Source organism: Zonotrichia albicollis, chromosome 1, assembly GCF_047830755.1.
Source record: "Zonotrichia albicollis isolate bZonAlb1 chromosome 1, bZonAlb1.hap1, whole genome shotgun sequence".
In the NCBI taxonomy this organism is placed as follows: domain Eukaryota; kingdom Metazoa; phylum Chordata; class Aves; order Passeriformes; family Passerellidae; genus Zonotrichia; species Zonotrichia albicollis.
Window position 1 is genome coordinate 148,612,509 of NC_133819.1, and position 16,521 is coordinate 148,629,029.

Here is a 16,521-nt window from a genome sequence, read left to right on the forward strand (position 1 = left end):
GAGAAATGACAAAGCCTTTATCCCCCTGTGTCCTTTCAGGAGGGTAGCTGAAACAAATCCCCAAGAGCAAGTACAGAGGAGATTTTTTAAAAACAGAAACAACCTTCTTTCTGTTCTTTCTATCACAACTTTTTTTTTAAAAAAGCAATACCAAGCCTAAAAAGGAATTTGGTTTCCACTCAATGCATTAGTTTTGACTTCTTGATATTTTCATTTTCTTTTTATAGTCTAAATAAATGCTCTTAAAATTCTTCTCTTCAATGTTTCAAAGACAAATCCTTCCCTTTTGGGTCTGATTGATATTTGGGGTTCTTATTTCCCTTGAAGCGTTTGTATAAGTTCTTCAAGAATATTTAGCAAGGATTTTTATGTCTTTGGGACGTGGGGATGATATCTTTAGCAGCAACTCTTTGATTTGCAGAACACCCTCATTTTATATCCCATACCTTCTTGAGGCATAGAAAGAATGAATTGAGGAATGCAACTTTTTTTTTTTCCTATGTAAACCTTAATGTCTTCTGTGTAGAAATACATGGGACAATTACATTGCTATTTCACCAGCAGCTAAAAAACAACAATTTGTGTGAGCTTGGTGATGTGTTCCAGCAGCAGGGAAAATGAAAATGAGTCCCTTGTCTATATAACATTTCCTTCAGGATAGTAAGAAAAAGGCAGATAGAGAGACTGCCCAAAGTCAGTAAGGGAGCTGGAAGAAAGCAATACAAGTAGTACTGACAGTCTTCTGTTTGTCAAATGAAGGTTTTGAAAACTGGATTATGCAGTATTTTGGGACTGTTTTCTCTCTTTTTATCTATTCCTTTTCAAAAGAGCTTAAGTACATCTTTTTGGGAGTATTGTATTCCCACATAATGCTTTAGATTGTTCCAAAAAAGAGAAATTTTTTAAAAAGTGTTTCAGCAACAAGTATGAAATAAGCTCTACCCATGAGGGTGAATCCATTTTTAATCACAACTCAATAGTAACTAAATTCTGATTGATATTACCATAAAGCCATAATATTGTGCATTTTCTTACTACCACTGCTAATCCTGCCACTAACCAATGTAATTCAGAGTGTTCACCTCAGTAGTAAACATTTTTATCACCACTCTTTTTCCTTTTTGACAACAAATGAGTATCTAACAGGTATTCTTCAAAATTTGGGATCCTACCCACTGCTGATAGAGATCATGGTCAATTTTTCTTGCTGACTATCATAAATTAGTCATTTATGAATGACAGGCTTAAGATTCTTGGCTTCTAAATTTCAGAACAAAGACTCCAGACCTTACAACACTGTGGTATAAGTTCCAATAGGTCACCTGGCTTGTTATTTGAGGCTGTTGCTGTTATCACTGTACTCAGAAAATGTTTTATGTTTGGCTAACTCATGATTTTCAAAATGGCATCCTTGATGTTGAGTTTTTGATGTTGAATAAGCCTTTTTAAGAACGTTGAATAAGCCTTTTTAAGAACATTTGATTTCCAGGGGAGAAAACCTTATTCTTCATTCTTAAAGGCTGCATGACCCTCACAGAGATTTCCTCAGACATCTGATTTTTCATTAAGCTATAAAAACCAGGTTAGACTGGTTGACTTTTGTTCTTATCTTTATTACAGCTTTTTTTTTTTTGGGGGGGGGGGTGGAATTTCCAGTAATTTTACATTTACTTCAGATCTTGAATTTTCCTGTTGAATAACTTACTACCAAGCTTGATCTTTACGCATTCATTCTAACATGGAATTCAGGATGACCTGGATGTTGGCTTAATAAAATGTCAGATGGATATTCTTAGCCTTTTTAATAGACATACTGTGATTTGTATGATGATATTGTCAGTTAAAATACCATGTAGGGTTAAGTGAAATGTCTGTGCATATTAGATTGAAGTGAATACCTTTACCAGTAAGGTAAGCTATGGCTGCCAGGGCTGGACTTGGAGCAAGGAAGAAGAAATAATTTGCTTGCTTGTATTTGTGCTTTATGGTAAAGATAAAATATCTGAGGATCTGGGAAACTAGACTGTACTGCTCCTTGATTGCAAATTTTCATTTTCACCATCATATCTTGATAAATTGTTCTATAGAACTCTCAATTACCATTAAAGTTCTTCATTATAAATTCATCTTACCTCTCAGTTATACTCCCAAGATTACTTCCTTGGCATATGCTATCCCCTTCATAATTTCGGTCCATCTTCTGTTCCGAACACATTTTAAATATGAATCCTTGATCACTAAATCCTAGTTTGCTATCAACTTCCATTCTAGTTGATTCATCTTCATCAATTATAGTGAGAAATAATCATTAAGATTATTTTAGTGACACAGAGGAGGAAGGATGAGATTGACTCACTCAAGACTATTTAGAAACTGTTTGTTGGAGACAGAATAGCACAGACCCTCTCAATTCCAAATTAGTGCCTTCAACACAAGACCATCCCGTCAAACACGTGCTGCTGACCCTACATGTCTGAGGCCCCCATCTGTTTTCATGCATAAACAGATGGTAAATTGAACTTTTTTCATGTGAAACTTTATTCCCCAGGTGCTATAGCTTCATAAATTATATTTTAAAAAATCATAGTAATTGGAAGAAGATGTCAGGGTATAACAAACTCTCACATTGTAAATCCCACTATGAAATGAATTTTTGTTTACTAGTGACTAGGTCTATTATCCCAAAATTGTATGGAAAATTTTAATTACTTTAAAGACAGAGCAAACATTTAGCTACTCACTAATATTTTATTTAATACAAATTCATGAAAGGTCTGACTGTAATTAAATGAGGGGTACATGATAATATGCACAGTGATTTAGCTGGTGCTAATATATTAGTAAACAGATATTTGTGTAAACACCATTAATGTTTGAAGTGTTGCATAGGGAGCATATGACATCTTCTTTTTGCAGGTTAAAATATCCAGTATATTTCAGTATTTTTGCGAATCAGCAAGAAGGATGAGCATTTAATGGGAGTTTTGTGGAACACATGGAATTGAAGGAATTGGTTTTCTTGAAGAAACACTGACAGTCATGGTGCTAAGGCTTGAGATCCTCACAGATCAACCTGAGTGGCCACAGGATAACACTAGACATAAAAATAAAGGGGGATGTACTGGAAGGTTCTAGAAACATATAGCCATTTGTGTTCTGGTAAAAACATTTGATAAAAACATTCCTGTCCAAACAAATGTGTATTTTTGATTTCATATTAGATTTACAGAGCTGCATTAAAGAGAGGTGGTGAGCATCTCCTTGGGTGGGATCTCTGCTGCTCCTTAGGGCTGTACACCTGGATTCTCCATGAGAGTGGAGTTCCCAAAAGCTGAAGGAACATCAGATTTATTCACTATCTGTCACCGACATTTTTTCATAAAAATCTTTTTTTTGGGAATTTTCCTCTTCTGGGAAGCTAAGGCCCCAGAAGAAGAATGTAAACAATTGCTATCTGCTGCTGTGGAATGCAACAGGTGCACCTGTGATTGGTCTTCTGTGAGTGTTTGGATTTGCTGACCACTCACGGGAGAGTTGTCCTTGTTTTCTGCTTGGACACAGAACTTTGTTGTATTCATTCCTATTCTATTCTTAGCTTAGCAGCTTCTGAACTTCTCTCTCTATTCCTTTTAGTATAGTCTTAATGTATTATATATCATAAAATAATAAATCCAGCCTTCTGATCATGAAGCCAAGATTCTCGTCTATCTCTTCACCCCTGAGGAACCCTTTCAAAGCCATGCAACAACTATCTATACTTCTTTGCCTAATTCTTATCATATTGTCAGTACTGTTGTTATTACAGCAGTTTTGTTGCAATATTGGCTGCTTTGGATCCTTTCATTGGGATCTGGAACCCTGCATCCTTCCTGGAAGAGAACACCAGGCTGAAAAGAGCCAGTAATTTTGCACAATATCTATAAATTGAAATTCACATTTTATGTGCTTTGCTTTTTGCAAGAAAAGTGTAAGTGCACTGCAGAAATGGACCATGTTAGGGTCTGTGTTTGACATCTTGCCCACTGGTAACATCTTAATTCACCAGAAAGTGCCGCAGGCTCACTGTGTTTCAGTTCTTTGGCTCTGCAATACCATGTACACTCAAGTGCATTATTTTAGTTATGAGCTGTGTTTCCTAGCAGATCTTCACTGCACAATGGAAAGAGACTGCAGTGTGAGGAACAGCTGTAGTGAAAACATTCCAGTTATCCCGTTGGCCATCAAATTCAAATTTTGAAACACCAGATGATGCAGTACATGATCTTACAAAATGTGGGGAAAATTGCTTTAGCTTGGACAGATGTATTTTATGTAGTGACTAAATTAGTCAGTTTTAGGACAGTTTTAGCTTGTGGCAAGCTACAAGCATCAGCGAGAGTTGTTAGTCTAGAAAAGCATATAACTTTCACTTTTATGAAAGAGAAAATGATGCTGTTGTTTACAAAGTCTCAAGTCTAGTGTGACTAATTTAGCATTTAACTTATGCATGGATAAACCTCAGACATAGTGTTCTATATATCTGTGGTGGAGAGGGAAGGGAGGGAGGTGTTAAGAATGGAAGAAATTGGTGGGAAATGAACCAGTAGCCCTGGATGAAATATTTTCATCCCATAACTAGTCAGTGGAGAGCAATACAGTGTCTCTGACAACCTGCTCAGAACCATCTAGTTTGACTAAATTAGCTCCCTGAACTAAAAAGGCTTGTGGCTGTAGCTGGAGGTTTACCAGTCCGCAGAGGATTTAAGCAAACTGTGGTGAACTCAAGACTGTCAAAAGTGTGAATTGCACAATCAGCAGGTCAATATGGATATATGGCTTTAAAATAACAGAGGAAATAAAAAGTAACATGGTGGGGGAAAAGTAAAAAAAAAAATAAACAAAAAGAAAGAAAAAAGGTGCAGAATAGCAAAAAATACTTCATAAAAATATGTGTACCAATAAACAAAAACCAATTTTTGAACCCTCAGGCATGTAGGGAACTGTTATCTGTGGCATTTTGTTTACTGAAAGCATCAGAAATGTACAGTAATTTAAATATATATACATATATATACATATATATTGCAGGCATTTTTTAAAAATCTTAAATTTGGTTACATTTTGTCATTAGCAAAAATGTCAATATAAAATATTTGACTATATGTTTCTATGTAGGGAACTCACCAAGGTTCCAGTTAATGGACTAGTTTGCATTGAAAAATTACTATATAAAATCCTACTAAGGGCCATCCCAATAACTGGGCTTGATATTTATATCCACACTTACTCCTACTATTTTTGTTAGAATACAGAAATGCTTCTTAACTAAAATTAAAGAAATCATAGAATAAAATTAAGTACATGAAAATGAAAATAAAATAAATATATACTTCTACTTAGCAATACAGCTTCCATAATGGGAACTCCTGTCCTGTATCTGAATATACAATTATGGACCTCTGTTATTCTATCTTCAGAAAGTTCTCTGAATTCTCTTTTCTTACAGAGATAAGAGAATTCTACCTTCTCTTTGTATTTCATTCTTCCACTTCTGTAGAAAACTTTCTCTCTAGTGCTCAGTATGTTATAATTCTTGGAAAGTACTTAAAGATGACCTCCTGATTCAAGCCCCTCTGCAAATACAGACAAATATTTAGATTGTGGCTCCATATCTTGGCATTAAAATCCTATGATCTGTCAAGATAAGCATCCCTGGCCACATTTCACAGCTCAGAGAAAGACAGGTCAGGGACAGACCCACCCATGTGTTCACATCTGTGTTGTGTGGTAGAGAAGGGCGCATCAATCCAGGGCTTTTAGCTTCCAAAGCCTCTCTGCCCACATCATCCAGTGTTGCTGTTCCCTAAATTGCAATGAGTAAGATCCAGTGAGCTGAAGTTTCTTGCACAGAAACTGCTTCCATACAGAAAATTACTAGGAAAGCATATGAGAATTCGGAGCAATTCAGAGCAGAGCATTTGTGCGTTTGTGTCTGTCCTAAGCCTTCTGGAAATTCTTCAAACAGCTTGGAGTTTGTTCAGTCCTGTGCTCCTGTAAATCTCCTGATTGTGGAAACTCCACTCAGATCCTGGGCATCCCCGCTACAGAACACAATACCTATAATTTCTAATGTTATTTCAAAATTGATCTGAAAAAATTGGGATCATGCTTAGCAGTTTCTGAGAGTCAGAAATGATCTGCATTGTGTGGTTGACCAACCTTGTTGATTCAAAGCCTGAGTACACAATGCAATTTCCAAAAGCAGGATTTCTCCTGGGTCTGTCTGTGCAGCCAAGCCTCCTGTTTATCTTGACAGGATGTTCCTCTCTTCTGCCCCTTATGGCTGGTCAAAGAGAAGATCAACTTATCCTTTTTGGTTTAGAAAAGCCAAGAAAAAGCAAACACAAAAAGGAAAATGTTAATATAATGCAGTTACATACTGTGGATAGGGAGGTTTATGTTACCTGAGCAGTCATGACAAGAAAAAAGATTGAGACATTTAACAAGGCTGTAGTTGAAAGAAACAATCCTAAACCTAAAAATACACATTTATTCATCTTCGTTGACTTTAGGCAAATAATTTGAGCTGTTGGACATAGTTTTCCAGATTTAATAAAATATATTGAATGAACAAAATATCTGTAAGTAATTCCTTTCTTTTTTCCTGGGTTTGAGTTAATATTTTTCCCACTGCACTGAATTTATCTAAGACAGCTGTACCTTTAAATATGTAATTACTTTCCTTTGCCTACTGCTACAGACCTTTCCTTGGGGGAAAGGTATCAGAAGAACAGTTATCTGCATCTCAGATGAAGTGGAAAATTTAGTTGTAAGTGGCATTTACTGCTCTCTTCAGTAGCAATAATCCAACCATTGAAATGTTACTAAGATTGCTTCTTTTGACCCTTTTTAACAAGATCACAGCTGCCAGCATTTCAAGTACCCTTATCAACCAGACCCAGCAGTGGCTTCAGGAAAGGCATTACCTGATGTGGGAAGCTTTAAGGTGTCAGAAAGAGCCAATCAGCTCCAGTACAAAGCAATTCTTATCAGAAATCCCTTGCTCTTTGCTTTGTATGATTGTTCCCTTCCATATTGAGGTGGGGGCTGTAAGAATGATTGAAGAAAGAGCTTTGTGAGTAATGTACAGGCGTTTTCTCTACATAAGTGTCTTTTATGAAACATCAACTTATTAAAGCGGTTGCTATAGTGTGTGCATTGGAGGCCATGGGAGTGCAAAGCTTTCAGAGGTGAGGTTTGCAAAACACTGGGCAACATTTAAGGTGGTCAGAGCAAAATATTCAGTGGTTCCCATCAGTATGGTCTAAACAAAATTTCTACTGTAACACCAAAACCATGGAAATTTTCTCATTTTTTCATCTACTCAATTGCAGTGTCTCTCCCTAATCAGGGGAAAGACAAATTGATACTACAGAAGAAGGTGAAAGTACTCCATGGTAGAAAATAACCTTTGTCAACATCAAAAATTAAGGATTGGAGAAGAAGCAGGTGTTGAGCACAATTAGCTCTCTAGGAACTCTTTCAGAGTTGAAAATTATAGCTTTTATAGACATCCAAAACTAGTAAGAAGTAGAGGATTTAGGGAAACATAATTTGGATTTTCTATTTTATCACAGAATCATGGAATATGCTGAGCTGTAAGGGACCCATCAGGATGTTCAACTCCTTGCCCTGCACAGGACACACCAAGAATCCCACCATGTGTCTGAGAGCATTGTCAAAATGCCTCTTGAACTATGTCAGGCTTGGTGCTGTGACCACTTCCCTGGGGCGCTTGTTCCAGTGTCTGAACACCATCTGGGTTAAAAAACTTTTCCTAATATCCAACCTAAACTTCTCCTGACTCAGCATCAGGCCATTTCCTTGAGTTCTGTCACTGATCACAAGAGCGAAAGGATCAATACCTGCTTCTCTGCTGCCCCTCATAAGGAAATTGAAGACTGTGAGATATTCCCTCAGTCTCCTCCAGGCCAAGTGACCTCATCTGCTCCTCCTCAGATTTCTTCTTGAGAGCCTTCACCACCCTTGTTTCACTTTTACGGGTGCTCTTTAATGGCTTCATGTCTTATATTGTAGTGCCCAAACCTCACACAATACTGAGGGTGAGGCTGCCCCAGTGCAGAGCAGAGCAGGACAATCCCCTCTCTTTCCAGGCTGGTGATGCTATGCTGATGCCCCCAGGACAGGGCTGTCCCTCCTGGCTGCCAGGACCTGCTGACTCATGTTCAATTTGCCATGGACCAGGACCCCAGGTCTCTTCCCACAGAGCTGCGCTTCAGCCTCTCGTTGCCCAGCCTGTCCACACAACCCAGGTTGTCCCATCCCAGGTGCAAAGTCTGGCACTTGCCCTTGTTAAAATTCATATGGGTGGTCGAGGTCTCCCTGCAGGGCCTCTCTGCCTTTAAGGAAGTCAACAGATCCTCCCAAATCAGTGTCATCAGCAAACTCAATTAGTAATCCTTGGAGTCATTAATGAAGACGCTGAAGAGCCAAGGACAAGGATGGAGCCTGATGGAACCCCACTGGTGCCAGGTCTCCAGTCTGATGTCACCTAGCTCATTGCAACTCTTTGTGCCTGACCTGTGAGCCAGTTGCTCACCCATCCCAGAACACAGTTATCCAGCTGAATCCTGGACACATTGTCCATAAGGATACTTATGAAAGCCCAAAAATATTTCATCTACTGGCTTTCTTCAATCAGCACAGGGGTTCACCCTTTTGTAAAATGAAATTGGGTTTGGCAAGAAGAATTTTCCCCTCATTAAGCTGTGCTGGCCATAACTGAGGACTGCTTTGTCCTACAGGTGTTTTTCAGTATTTTCCAGAATAATCATTTCCATGATTTTATAAGATATCAAAGATACATCTCTCTCTCTTTTTTTTGCTTGTTAGGGAAAGAATGGAAGCAGAAGTGTTTGTATTCATATATCTTCATCTTTTTCTAGATGTCACCGTAGCATTTGCTTTCTCTGCTGTATATCTTGCAGCTTTTACATGGATTAAATAATTTTAGGCTCCAATGTAAAATATTTCAAGATCCATTGCAGAGATCCTCTTTTTCATGGTAAAGTGATAATGATTGATCATTCCATTATTGATTGCTGAGAAACATATTTTAATCCATTACTATTTTTATTATTATTATTCAGAAGGTTTAAAAATTAAATGAAGCATAATGAACAAATTGATATTAGCATAAGTATTTTTGCATCATGTTCACAGTCCACTCATATATTTCTTATAATAAACAAAAACAAAAGAGTAAGTTTTGTAGCATGAGAATATGTTAATATTGAAGTCTGTTAATAAATGCAAAAATTTGCTTCAAATTAGATATATTCTTAATTGTTTGAAGCTTCTTGATGCATTGGGAATGTCATTCTATATAATTTGAAAGCAGTAATCAAAGGAATGGATGCAGAAATAATGCATCCATTAAATAATGCATATAGTTGAAAAGCTTAGATGTCAGCCTTAAGGCCTGTGTAAGCTTACAACAGACAGTGTTGGGAATATCCACTAGAAAATAATGCTGCAAATATAAATTTCAACTATTTCTCATTTCTGAGATTGACTGACAGTATGTTCCACCTTTTCAGAAAAGGATCTTGGAGTCCTGGTAGACACCAAGTCCAAAAAGAGCCAGCAATGTGCCCTTGTGACAAAGAAATGTGTTCTGCAAGGTGAACCTGGCATTGTCTGGTACTGCCTGTGTGCAAAAATTTTGCATTATTCTCTAATTTGCTGAATCTATCTCTAGAGTTCATTCCTGCTCAATACAGCAACATTCAAAGGATTTGTTTACACATTTAGTAAAGATCAATATGTTTTCAATATGCCTGGAATTGCTTAATGAGTGTCCTGAAAATATGATGCAAGATGAAAAATTGATTTGATGTGATTCTTGTGTGAGATCACCTATGAACTCATTGATTTTTGTTGGATGTCAACTTTGCAAAACGCTTCTTAGAAGTTTTCAATTCTGAAACATCTGTGCTGAAATTAAAAGCCAACCTGAGTCAATAAAAAAGCTTTGATACCTTTCTGGTGTTGAAAACTTTATGCAAGTGTGCACATTTTATAAAAGGCATAAATATATTAACAACCATTGCTCCACTCCTTTAAAGTACATATTTCCTATTGAACATTATATGAGTTAAAATATAAAGAAAAGGAGATGGGAATACTTCATGTTTCCCTTGTAGTGACTAAAGAATTTTCTTGGGAAGGAAAATTAGTGATCCCTACTCAGGCTCTTCTATACAGTAACAGAGGAAATGTAGGATTCTAGCTCATGCTTTTCAGAAGACAGAAATTTTATTAATTCTTTCAAAGGGAAGAAGGCTTTTAATTTTCAAATAGTTTCAAGAACCATAAACTGATCCTTCTCTTGAAGATGAATAGTTAAAAAGACAGGAAGGAAGATAAAATATCTGACAGAAGATATCTAGATAATAAAATAACTTTTTAGTCAAGTAGTACATTGGGTTTGCATGTAAAGGTTTCGGTATTCATGTCTTCATCTTTTTCTAGTTGTCACCATAGTATTTGCTTTCTTTGCTGCATGTCTCGCAACTTTTACATGGATTAAATAATTTTAGGCTCCACTGTAAAATATTTCAAGATCTATTGCTGAGATCCATCTTTTTCATGGTAAAGTGATAATGACTGATCATTTCATTATTGATTGCTAAGAAACATATTTTAATATATTATTATTATTATTACTATTATTATTCAGAAGGTTTAAAAAAATTTAAAAAAACATAATAAATTCTATCTGCTTAGAGTTGGGGGGCTACAGGGGTGGCTTCCATGAGGAGCTGCCAGAAGTTTCCTTCATGTCCAGCAGAGCCAATCCTTGGTGGTTCCAAGACAGACCCACCACCAGCCAGGGCCATCAGTGATCCTGGTAGTGAATCTGGCAAAATATATTTAAGAAGGGGGAAAAGAACTGCACAACAACAGGCAAAGAAGGAGGCGTAAGAATACGTGAGGGAAACCCCCTTGCAGACATCAAAGTCAGTGAAGAAGAGAAGGAGATGTTCCAGGTGCCAGATTGGAGATTCCTCTGCAGCCCCTGGTGCAGCCCGTGGTGAGGCAGCTGTGCCCCTGCAGCCCCTGGGGGTCCATGGGGATGCAGAGATGCCCCTGCAGCCCAGGGAGGTCCCTGGGGATGCAGAGATCCCTCTGCAGCCTGGGGAGATCCATGGGGATGCAGACATCCCCCTGCAGCCTGGGGAAGACCCCACACTGCAGCAGGGGGATGCTGAAGGAGGCTGTGACCCCATAAGAGGCCCATGTCAAGCTGCCAGAGTTAGCACATTAAGTCAATACATGAACTTTTATAGGATGAGGTATTTGAGTGTGTGCTGTTCCCATTTGTCTCCTGTTGAAAACACTCTACCTTGTAAAAATACATAGGTGAATAAATAAATCAACAAATAATAATCTTCAGCAACCCACAAGTTTAAGAACAGAGAGCCAGTCTTCTGTGCTAAATGGTTCCTGTTATGGTTTCCTACAGTCTCAGCTGATGAATATTTATTAACTACAGAAACAGAAACAGCTTCAGCAAAAAAAAATATTAGACAGTCTGATACCTGAATGACTATGTCTGGTCTCAAGTGACTTTTCATAGGCTATTTGTGTGCAAATACTTTCAGGCAAAGCTCAGGATTGTATTTGTCTTTTCTTTATGGGTTTCACTGTCATTAAATTAGAGACTCAGTCTCCTTTTGTTTTGCACATAGTTAGATTTATGCTTACACTTTAAACATGGCTTGATACTCTGAAAGTAATACCTGAGCATAGTCACTGATCAAATTATGTGTTCAGCTGGGATTCTAGAGGGTGGATTGAAATATCTCTGATATAAATCAGAGGGCAGAGTTGATTCAGGGTTTCATTCATTGCAGATGAGTATTGTTAATTACTGACTACCCTGTGAAAAAGAAGGCTCCACAGCTCTATCTTGATCAAAAAGTGAGCAGGTTGGACTACCTACTTCAACAGGATAGTAAATTGTAGTGGGAAAGATACACCAAAATACCTGGGAAGCATCATCCAGATGATAGTATCAGTAATTACCTAGAAGATTTCCAGGGTCAGTATCATGGATTTATAGATTTTACTCCTGAAAATCTAGATAGGTGATAACACCTGTCCTCTGACAAACCACCAAAATTCAGAATTACAGTATTGACCTTAAGCCCCCTTGAAATTACTTCAGCAGTTCCCACTGTGGATGTGGAATCTCTCTCTTCCATAATTATTATTAATTTTGGATCTAGAACAATGGAACAATGCAACTAAGAGTCACAATGAAGATCAGTTGAGAAAGGAAGAGTAAAGAAGTGTAACCATGAGAGTAACTAGATTAGGACACATTTAAATATTCCTCTAAAATTTTTCTGCTGCTTTTTCTTCCAGGCCACAGAAATGGTCCTGACACAAAAATCTGATTTGAATGGACTGAAAGGTTTCTGCAGTTATATGTGATGGCTCCAAATCAGTTATTCTGATTTATACATAGAGCAAAGCCCCTTGTCTGTAATCACCTGCCATGAGAATGGTCAGAATAGTAAAGTGATATGTAAGCACAAGCTGCCAATGTACATCTGGGCTACATGTGAGCATTTTATATCACTGCTCCTGTCAGATTCTATCCCTTTCCATACCTTCCTTGCTGCCTCAAATGCTTAGAGAATTATACCTTAGATTCAGTTTGGTGTGAAGGATTCTTCTTTCCCATCATCACAGTACCCAGTGAATAAGAATGGTTGGAAGCACCTGTAGATGAAAGAGATTTAAGAAAAATGACAAAATACATATGGATTTTTCTTTGAAATATATTTCAGAAGACATAAGTAAAACAAAACATGAGAGAACAAAACAGCCACAACAACCAAACAAACGAACAGAGATTTCAGAAGAGCAGGAAATTTTCCTTATGTCAAGTTTGGCACTCCAGCTCTATTACCGTGTATGAATGCTAGAATGGAATATTTTTATATGAATGTCTCATATAAAGAACAGTTTCCAGGAGGAAACTGGAGGGAACTTAAAAGAATTAAATAAATGCTCTGAACTGATCATATGCCCCAGGTGTTCAACTAGAGTCAATTAACTCCAAGTGATTATTTTCCTTAGTTGGTACACATTTAAAAGCTGTCTACATTTTTCCAGCACTACTAATAGAATTCTCTGAATTTGATTTATATTTTGCACAACCTGTTGCTGCTTTTCCTTGAATTGCATATAGCAAATGGTCATATTCCACATGCTCTCCTTCCCAACAGGATGTACTTTGAACATATCAGCTCTGTAAATATGGTTAGCAATGCATGGTTGGTCTATGCAGCACAGCTTATTCAGAGAAAAAAGAAAAATTTAGTCTTCTTCATTGTTGCCTGTCAGTATTCAAGGCCAGTGGATTCATTTGTTTTCCATCTGCATCACTAGTTTCATTTTTTAGGATAGGAAACATTTCAAATTACATACAAGATGTGCTGGTTGTTGATGCGCTTATCTGTGATTCAGCCTCATCTTCTGGTTTTTTGTTTGTTTTTCTCTGGCCTGTTATGAAATGAACAGCTGCTTTGATTGTCTCACTAATAAGGAGAAAAAGCTCTAAGAGAGAGGTAAATCATATAATCCTATTTAAGTCAAAAGTGAGCTGCAATTGCTCATCAATGAGCAAAAAAATTAGAGTGTTTACTTTGACCAGCAAATTCTTTCTCCCTTGCTCATGCCATATAGCATGTAAATACAAATGCATTTGTTGCAATTAAAAAAAAAAAAAGAGATATCAAGAGTATGTCTAATGGAGGCAAAAGATGAGGGTACTTTGACTGTACTGATGGTACTTTTTCCTTTACTGACAACAGGGATTGAGTGCATGGTTTAAACTCCAGGTGAGAGAGTGTGGATTTGACTGTCGGTAAACTACAGCCTCTGTGACTCTGTGTAATAAATGATTCAGACAGAATCATAGAATCATAGAATATCCTGAGTCAAAGGGGACCCACAAGGGTCTTCAAGTCCAACTCCTGGCCCTGTGCAGGACGTCCCAACCATCCCCCCATGTGGCTGAGAGCATTGTCCAAATACTTCCTGAGCTCTGTCAGGTTTGGTGCTGTGGCCACTTCCCTGGGGAGCCTGTTCCAGTGCCCAGCCACCCTCTGGGGGAAGAACCTTTTCCTAATATCCGGTCCAAGCCTACCCGTTCACAACTTCAGGCCATTCCCTTGACCCCTGTCACTGCTCATGACAGATAAGATATCAGTGACTGCCTCTCCTCTTCCCCTCAAGAGAAAGTTATAACTGCAATGAGGTCCTTCAGCATCCTCCAGGCTGAACAAGCCAAATGACCTCATCCTCTCCTTGCATAGAGCCCAAATATTTTACTGAATTTGCCCTTAGTCAATGCAAACCACCAGAGCTGGGAAGATTGTACAACTGCTCTGAACATCCACACTGAAATCCTAAAGTTGATCAATGATTCTGACTGCAAGTTTGCTGGTCAAAGTGAATAGAAACAATGACTTCTGTCTTTGTCTAGCAGAGTGACAAAGGGATTTTGAAATTTCTAAGATTTTATGGACTGAAGATCTGCAGTAGTTATCCACTAAAGTAAGTGTCAATCTTTCACCTGAAGTATATAGCCCAGGGCAACCAGCTTGTGCTGATCTCCAGTACCTAGAGAAGCATCAGTTCTGGACTAACATTGATAGATACATGACACATTGTCCATTCTTCACAATATAAAGAGACTATCAAGGGCTCAAAGGCTGCCTTAGACTCATTTCTGGTAGAATTTGCTGAACGTTCATAGACAGTTCTGAATAGCAGAATCTAGCTACACAATTAACATGTTTGCACAGGGTGATTTGAAATATCTTTCAAATCACCCTGTGTAACTTTTAGCTTCTTGTTGGATTTTAATGTGTTTACTTTCTCTATTTTCTTTTAGTGTAATCATGGGTTGTTTCCATGGCATTTTGTTCATTTCCCACACTTTTGTACTTTCTTGACTGCCATTTGGTTCAAGATTTGGTAGAAAAAAATACCTGAGTGTTGGTCTAGGTGCAGGTCTCTTCAAGGACATTTCCTGAAAAAGAAAGAAATAATTACTATATAGTAATTTTTCCAAATTATACATGATGGAGAAGTGTTGCATCCAACTTAACCACTATAAAACACATTTTAATGAGAATATAGAGGCCTTATTTTGTAACCAAGTCTATGTCAGCCCAGATTAACCTTAAGTTTCGAGAACATGTCAAGTAAGAACACAGTTGAAAATGTGATCTAAGGGCAGCATCTTTCCAAAGTAAATATTTTTCCCCATGCAAGTACTTCACTAAGATAAAGAAATAAACAAAATTGAACCTGACATTGAGAAGATCCCCAAACGCTTGAAACATTTCATGGAGAGGAAAAAAATCTCCCCACAACTTCTGTCTAAAATCTGATTGATCAAAGAGCCCTATTCTGATCTCTCCCAATTGTACTGCTTAGGAGACTTTGAATGAAAGCAGGAGAAATGGAAACATGACACCAAGGGAGAAACAAACAAAAAAAAAAAAAAACAAAAAAAACCCAAACAAAACAAAAGAAAAAACCTTTTGATACTTACTCAGTGTGTCACTTTGAACGAATTATTTATCCATTTTAGTAAGTGATTCTATTTACCAAAATGAAAAGGTTTAATATGAACAAGAATGTTCTGAGGGCAAATTAATTTCAAGATAGATCCTCAGCAGGTGTAAATTAGTGTAATTTGATGCAATTCATAGTCTGACCTCAAGCTTCCCTAGATGAGCATCTGGTCTGTTGCGTGTTGTGTGTTTTAACAGGCTAAATATTAGATTCAGCCATTCTAAGGAGCTTTAATTTTCTGTGGTTTTTCTGTTCTCAAATCATGCCTGGTAGCTTGTTAATAGCAGCAGAAACTTCAACTGCTTTGTTACAAAGTCTCTTTTTATATTGCACTAAACAAAACTCCTTTAACCTTTCTCTATGACACATCTCCAAGGATATTATTCTTGCTGCTCTGCCTCTCCCTAGCTCAAGGGCGATTACATTCTTGCTGAGGTATTGCAGCCAAGCTGCAGTAAGTGCTCTGGGTGAGGTAAACCAAGCTCCTTTCACAGCAATAATGCCACCCCCTAAGAGCTGTGCTACCCTCCCACAGCACACTGAGATGGCATTCTCTTCATTTTCTCTTTGGGAGCTGTATATTTCATGGCACATTTAAAGGACATTTTTAGCATTTTTCCTTTTATTTTTTTCCCCTGTTTTATTTGTGTTTGACCTCTTCTAGCAATTTTAATTCAAAAGACGGTTTCCTATCTGCCTTCCTGATTCAGCCTTTCTTCCTCATTAACTTTTTGGATATCATTTTACTATGATTAATTATTTGAGTTCAGTAGCATCCAGGAAATCCGCAGCTAACTGCTAAGATGCTTTGCATAGCAACAGGGAGTCCATGTTCTAAGAAGCATAATGCTAAAGGAA

The 16,521-nt window shown here is 37.7% G+C and overlaps 1 long non-coding RNA gene across 1 annotated transcript; it reads right to left on the reverse strand.

The window, feature by feature from the left end:
• Nucleotides 1-5,442: 5,442 nt before the first annotated feature.
• Nucleotides 5,443-16,095, reverse strand: LOC141725438 (uncharacterized). Its single transcript, XR_012577295.1, has 5 exons — nucleotides 15,641-16,095; nucleotides 15,072-15,112; nucleotides 12,716-12,792; nucleotides 6,199-6,348; nucleotides 5,443-5,842 (listed from the first exon to the last, which is right to left on the reverse strand). It is a non-coding gene; the product is annotated as an uncharacterized LOC141725438 (long non-coding RNA).
• Between the last annotated feature and the right edge of the window lie 426 nt (nucleotides 16,096-16,521).